The sequence below is a fragment of the Coregonus lavaretus genome, assembly GCF_964263955.1.
Source record: "Coregonus lavaretus genome assembly, chromosome: 3".
In the NCBI taxonomy this organism is placed as follows: Eukaryota; Metazoa; Chordata; class Actinopteri; order Salmoniformes; family Salmonidae; genus Coregonus; species Coregonus lavaretus.
The window spans coordinates 7,790,667-7,798,230 of NC_139990.1; the positions used below are offsets into that span (position 1 = coordinate 7,790,667).

The window sequence follows — 7,564 nt, forward strand, 5'->3', positions numbered from 1 at the left end:
CTGCTATCTCCTCCTCTCTCCTCTACTCCCTCTCTCCTCCTCCTGGTTGTGTGGTTTCAGCTCTTTTCTCGCCCTCTTTAATTATTAACACCAATATTATTAGGCCTTCACCATCAAGTGGCCTTTCATTAGAGCAACACAGCACCCTGAAGACTGAACACACACACACACACACAACCTCCGACTTCCTTGAGCACACTCATACACACACCACACACTCCATCAAACAAACACACACACTTCCCATTGTTAAGACATTCTAAATACACACACCTCTAACAGTGTTGTTAAGATGTATTTTCTTTAGGTGGTTGTGAATGGGACATATGACACACTGTCCTGTCCACTGTTACCAAGCACAGCTCAACATGGCCTGTTCTATGGATTTATCCCTGGGTTTCAGAAACTCTGGGATTCAGTATTTGTAAATATCTACTAGATAGTATAGATGTGAGTGCTTTTTGTTTACCTATCACCAGAATACAGTATGAAGAAGTTGTGCTCTTTGAATACTTACAGGTAGCGACAATTTGCGTGTGTGCGTGTATGTGTTTAATCAATGGTACATGAAGGGGCCAGGCCGTGGCAGATGAGATTTGGGAGCGAGGGTTCCGCCTCCGTTTTAACTGTTTTATTTCTGTGTTAATCTGGCATGTCTCTGGCCATCTATCTGTGTCATCAGGACCCGTCGGGGGGCGGAGAGGTCCTTGCCAAAACACGGAACGCTCCTTAAGCCATCAGGCACTAGGGGGACGGGGGAGTGTGTGTGTGTGTGTGTGTGTGTGTGTGTGTGTGTGTGTGTGTGTGTGAGAGGCCTAATTGAACATGATAAAGTGTAAAGTTAATTACCCCTCACTGCTGTCACTGATACTCCCGGGGGGGGAGCCTCGGGCACAGCTGTCGGCTTTGGGGTGGGGTGGGGCAGGGGGCTAGTGGTGTGTGTGACAGAGTTGTGTGTGTGTGAGTGAGTGAAGGAGAAAGAGAGGGGTGGGGGGGACAATGGGACCCCTCCCATGGGGGTCGTGTGGAGGATGATGGGAACAATTGGCTTTTAAAGACGCCCCCTGTCCCTCTGGTGTGCCTCTCCTTAACACTCCTGTCCCATCACAACAAACACAACCCTATCCCAGATTGTCTCTACACATTAAGTGGTTAACTGATGCTGAGCTCCATAGACCAAATAAAATAATCTGGCTGCTATTAAAATAGTATTCTTGTACTGTGAGAGAGCTTTCTGGCAACTCTTCACGTTAACCTTCATTACACCGTCATGAGACTGACATGATGTTGAGTTTTTTTGGATAGGGCCCTTACTGGTGAACCTAGCGTCTTGTCCAGGGGGTGTACTTGTAGGCTACAGGGACCGGAGATAGGCTCTTGCCCCTATGGGCCGTTCTGGCTCGAAACAAGACTTACTTATCCAAGGCTTACTTCTTTACTGGTAAACCATTTAGCAATGTGTCTGTGAGCCTGTGAGCGCTTACGAACATTTTAGGAGTGGTAGGAGTTAGAGCTGTGATAGTCATGGAATTTTGGATGACTGTAATTGGCCAACCAAGTGACCGTGGTCTCCGTTTATAACTGTTTGAATAGCAAAACAATTTTGTATTACTTTTTGAATGCACATTTTCTCCTCTGCTCGTCCTGCATGTGCTGCCATAGAAATAGAATGAATAGAATGGGCGTCTCCATTCAATGCAATGATGGCTTTATGGGTGGACTGGCGGCCATTGTGAGTGTACCCATGGGAGCAAAGCAGGAAGTAAAAGCAGGAAGTAAAAGCAGGAAGTGTACTAATGACCATATATTGTGTCCTGTGTGTTGTAGGTGTGGGAGCAGCCAGCCTGGCTAAGCTAACCTTCATGGTAGGAGGGGTAGAGGAGGAGTACACTGCAGCCCATGAACTCCTCACCTGTATGGGAGCTAACGTTGTGTACTGTGGACAGGTCGGCACGGGACCGGTAACTAACACAGAGGACACGCACACACACACACCAAGACACACATGCACACATCGAGAGACACACACCTACACACAATCTCTCTGTATTATAGCCTACATACACAAGCAAATGCCATGCACTGAAAAGTAAGTTTCTCTGTCTCACAGGCAGCTAGGATCTGTAACAACATGCTGTTAGCGATTGGGATGATCGGGACTGCAGAGACCATGAACCTCGGAATCAGGTACAGTCAACCACTACCCTGGTTAGCAAGCCTTCATCTCAGTTCCACTTCCATTCACCATGAATAGGTTTACTGTCTTTTCAAAGAGGTTTTTGTCTTGGACCTGGACCTGGACTGGATGTCTGTTGTTTTGAGGTTTATTTTTGCGTTGTGTTCGGAGAGTGTTAAGGCCTATATGGGAACAAGGAGACAGCTGTGCCATATAGATTGAAAAATAGCTGGGAAGAGATTTTCGATGTACCGATTCCATGGCACATGGTTTATGAACTGATACACAAAACAACGCTGGATTCAAAATGGTTTTCCATTTAAATTATTATACAAAATTCTTGCAACCAATAGAATGTTATATATATATGGGGGATATAACCATCCCAGCTCTGCAGATTTTGCTGCGAAGATACAGAATCATTAGATCATTTGTTTTGGTAGTGTCCATATGTAGCTTGTTTTTGGTCGCAGGTTTAGGAATGGCTGAAGAATTGCAACATTTACCTGGAGCTAACTCTGCAAATAGCACTGCTGGGTGATTTAAAAAGTAATAGTCAATCGATCAATAATATAATAATACTCTTACCAAAAATGTTTATCTTTAATTTATAATCAGTAGAATCTATGAGAATAGAAAGGTTCAGAACTTTTGTGAAACATCACAGCACAGTTGAAAAATATATATGGTAAATAGAAATCCAAACTGGATGGTGTTCAGAGATAGATGGGAGGGGTTGAGTGGAGCTGAAGGATGGGACTAAAAACAAACAAAAGATAACTATTGTAAAATATATTGTGTCCGTAAAATATGTATAAGCTAGAAGTAGAAGCCTAAGTGTTGTCCATTAGTTTACTCCAATTAGGGGAGGGGTGGTAGGGTTAGGGGAAAATAATAAAGGAATAAATATTTTAATGATATTTATATTTACAAAAATAATATTGGGGATTGGAAATGATGCAGACAATTACATTGATGGAAGCCACAATCTATCTGCAATATTAAAGCTGATCTACCCACTAAATACATAAAACAAGGAAACAGGAGGAGAGAGTTGAGTGTGTACAGTGCATTCAGAAAGTGTTCAGACCTCTTCCCTTTTTCCACATTTTACGTTACGTTACATCCTTATTCCAAACTGGATTAAATTCATTTTTTTCCTCATCAATCTACACACTACCCCATAATGAAAAGGCGAAAACCCGGTAAAAAATTTTTTTTGCACATTTATCACAAATAAAAAACAAATACCTTATTTACGTAAGTATTCAGACCTTTTGCTATGAGACTCGAAATTGAGCTCAGGTGCATCCTGTTTCCATTGATCATCCGTGAGATGTTTCTAGAACTTGATTGGAGTCCACCTGTGGTAAATTGAATTGATTGAACATGATTTGGAAAGGCACACACCTGCCTATATAAGGTCCCACGGTTGACAGTGCATGTCAGAGCAAAAACCAAGCCATGAGGTCGAAGGAATTGTCTGTAGAGCTCCGAGACAGGATTGTGTCGAGGCACAGATCTTGGAAAGGGTACCAAAACATTTCTGCAGCATTGAAGGTCCCCAACAACACAGTGGCTTCCATCATTCTTTAATGGAAGAATTTTGGAACCACCAAGACTCTTCCAAGAGCTGGCCGCCCAGACAAACTGAGCAATCCGGGGAGAAGGGCCTTGGCCAGGGAGGTGACCAAGAACCCGATGATCACTCTGACAGAGCCCCAGAGTTCCTCTGTGGAGATGGGAGAACCTTCCAGAAGGACAAACATCTCTGCAGCACTCCATCAATCAGGCCTTTATGGTAGAGTGGCCAGACGGTTGCCACTCCTCAATAAAAGGCACATGACAGCCCGCTTGGAGTTTGCCAAAAGGCACCTAAAGGACTCTCAGACCATGAGAAACAAGATTCTCTGGTCTGATGAAACCAAAGTTGAACTCTTTGGCCTGAATGCCAAGTGTCACATCTGAAGGAAACCTGGCACCATCCTTACGGTGAAGCATGGTGGTGGCAGCATCATGCTGTGGGGATATTTTTCAGCGGCAGGGACTGGGAGACTAGTCAGGATCGAGGAAAAGATTAACGGAGCAAAGTATAGAGAGATCCTTGATGAAAACCTGCTCCAGAGCGCTCAGGACCTCAGACTGGGGCGAAGGTTCACCTTCTAACAGGACAATGACCCTAAGCACGCAGCCAAGACAACGCAGGAGTGGCTTCGGGACAAGACTCTGAATGTCCTTGAGTGGCCCAGCCAGAGCCCGGACTTGAACACGATCGACCATCTCTGGAGAGACCTGAAAATAGCTGTGCAGCGACACTCCCCATCCAACCTGACAGAGCTTGAGAGGATCTGCAGAGAAGAATGGGAGAAACTCCCCAAATACAGGTGTGCTGAGCTTGTAGTGTCATACCCAAGAAGACTCGAGGCTGTAATCGCTGCCAAAGGTGCTTCAACAAAATACTGAGTAAAGGGTCTGAATACTTATGTAAATGTAATATTTCCGTTATTATTTTTTGCAAAAAAATCTAAAAACCTGTTTTTGCTTTGTCATTATGGGTTATTGTTTGTAGATTGAGGGAAACAATTATTTTATACATTTTAGAATAAGGATGTAACGTAACAAAATGTGGAAAAAGTCAAGGGGTCTGAATACTTTTCGAATGCACTGTAGCCCTACTTTCCCCCACGCACTCATGGCGAATTGCGTAGCGGTAACAAGCTGAACCATGACGCTGCTAAAAACTCTGTGTTTTAAAGGGTACAGTTTCAACATACAGTATTTAGGAGTTGAGAAATAAAGTAGGAATGGAAAGCTGGGATCGCCCTCTTTTTAACAAATGCCATTTCTTGCATGATTGCAAGTTTCCCTCCCTATGGCACTCGTAACTTGAATGCGCCTCGAGAGGAAAATGTATCACGCATAGAACACACAACAAGCCGACTAGGTAAATAGATAAACTATTCTACTATGGGGTTGTCAGATTTTTCTATTCATTACTTATTTGTTTGCAGAGGAAAAGTTAATATGGACTGTTCTAGCATCTTCAAAGTACGCCTTGACAAATATTTTTTCATGTTTCATATTCTTTGGCGTGGCGGCAATGATTTTACCACTGTAGCGGAAACACTACTATACGCGATCGAGCAAAATAATAGGCCTACACTCGATTTAGGCTACATTATTGCATGCTAAATGTTTCTGATCAGTGATAGATGAGCAAACATATAGATGAGCTATACCACCTCCACTTATTTGCCCAGCCAGAAACCAATTAAAGGGGAAGTTCACCCATTTTCACATGTGGCCTTATTGTCACTCTTTCTGTGCTTGTAGTTGATCACCCAAACTGTTTTTTAAATATTTTGTTTCGTTAGAGAGTCATCACTTGCCATTGACTACAATGCATTATGAAAATGTGTCTAAGCATGTTATAAAATGCTCCAAAACACTCCAAACCAACTCATATTACATCAGAATCTCATTCCAGATAATTCTCTGCACTCCATTTTTATTTTTTATGTTCCACTGTCCCATAAATCCATATTTGCATATTTTTGTTATAAACAGCATCATTCAAACATGGATTTATGGCACAGTGAAAAATAAATAAATAATTTTGTGCAGAGACATTATCCAGAATGAGATTCTGATGTAATATGAGTGTTTGGAGTGTTTTGGAGCGTTTCATAACATGCTTTAGACACATTTTCATAATGCATTGTAGTCAATGGCAAGTGAGGTCCCAGCAAAATGTGACAAACAATTTTCTCTATAACAAAATAAAATATAAAAAAAAACAGTTTGGGGGATCAACTACAAGCACAGAAAAAGTGGTGTGTGTGGGGGGAGGTTTAAGGGGCTCAGCCCAACCCTCAGAGCTGTCAGCGGTAGAGGGAGACTGATGAAGAGACTCTCATTTACATCGACTGGTTGAGCTCTCAGTACAGCCAACTCACAACCAACCAGCCCTGCTGCTTACAAACTATACTCCCCATACGTATTTATTTGGACAGTGAAGCTAAAATGTTTAATTTGGCTCTATACTCCAGCATGAACTTTCTCACTCATCATTATTCACGATTAATTCATGATTATCCGTAATCATGGTGGTATCCACATTTATGTAAAAGTGTTCAGAAACAAATTCTATTTTTATTTACAATAGAAGTGACTCCAAAATGACAAAATAAATTATTTACCATTCATTTCTATTGGGTACAACATAATCCGAAACACAACCAAAACAAACTGCAAATGCAGCCAACAAGTTTGTAGAGTCACAAGCTTGATGTAGTCATTGCCTGCTAGGAATATGGGACCAAATATACTACACTTTTGACTAAATTGAATGTAGTCCAAATACTTATGATACCTTCAAACGGGGGGACTAGATACATAGTGCTTTCTAAATGGTAAAACAGATATGAAAATACCCTCAAATAAAAGGTGACATTCTTACTGCCACCTCATATAAAACAATTGATCTCAGATCTAAAATGCTGGAGTATAAAGCCAAATTAAAAGTTTTAGCTTCACTGTCCAAATAAATACATGGGGAAGTGTACATCTCCCAGCATTTACCACTCCCAGCCTTGAGACTTAGCTGCTTACAAACTACATATTCCATCACTCCCAGCCCTGACACTGCCTCAGTCGATAAGACTGTAAAACTACAATTACTTAAAGAAGAAATTAAAGAATGATCTTTCTTCCACCTATTAAAAAACAATGGCTTAAAAGGATTTAGTATAAATCGAAAAATTTATCAGTTTCACTTAGTCAAAAGGTTTGACAGCTATGCCGCATAAAATTCAAGTCAGTTGGGAACAGGTCTTTGGTGTCCCAATACCTTGGCGTCAGGTCTATGAACTGACATATATAAAACAACAATTCACACATCAATCCGTTTGTTTCAATTTAAGCTATTATATAAAATACAAAAAGAAAGCTCAATATATGAGGCATTGAACAGTCAGCCCTGTGCAGACTCTGCCACAAGGAAACAGAATTAAGAGAACATAATTTCTGGTACTGTCCATCGGTGGGTCGCTTTTGGAGTCAGGTCCAGGAATGGTTGTAATGTCATAATATCAGGGTTCAGATGGACATGCAAACTGTATTGTTAGGGGATCTGAAAAGACAACCAGGCAATGGGAAATATCGTTATACTCTTGGGTAAAGTATTTATTTTTAGGGCAATATCGGTAGAAATTTTACAAATAGGGAGGATCAGGACCCTTCAGTAGTTCAGTAGGACATCACAGTAAAATGGAGGGATGTATTGCAGAAGGAAATAGCAAAATGGCATTAGACTGGGAAAGATGGGTTAATCTGTGGACATCGGAGGGTTGGAATTAAGATCGGAATGAATGGTGGATTGACCGCTGT

General features: G+C 41.6%; 1 pseudogene across 1 annotated transcript in view; it reads left to right on the forward strand.

Moving 5' to 3' along the window:
• The window catches only part of LOC311121038 (3-hydroxyisobutyrate dehydrogenase, mitochondrial-like), a 34,766-nt pseudogene extending 29,253 nt beyond the window's left edge, over positions 1-5,513 (forward strand). The window contains exons 5-7 of the transcript in view: positions 1,828-1,961; positions 2,111-2,187; positions 5,510-5,513. The product of the transcript in view is annotated as a 3-hydroxyisobutyrate dehydrogenase, mitochondrial-like (transcript). The remainder of the gene's footprint in view (positions 1-1,827; positions 1,962-2,110; positions 2,188-5,509) is intronic.
• The last annotated feature ends 2,051 nt before the right edge of the window (positions 5,514-7,564 follow it).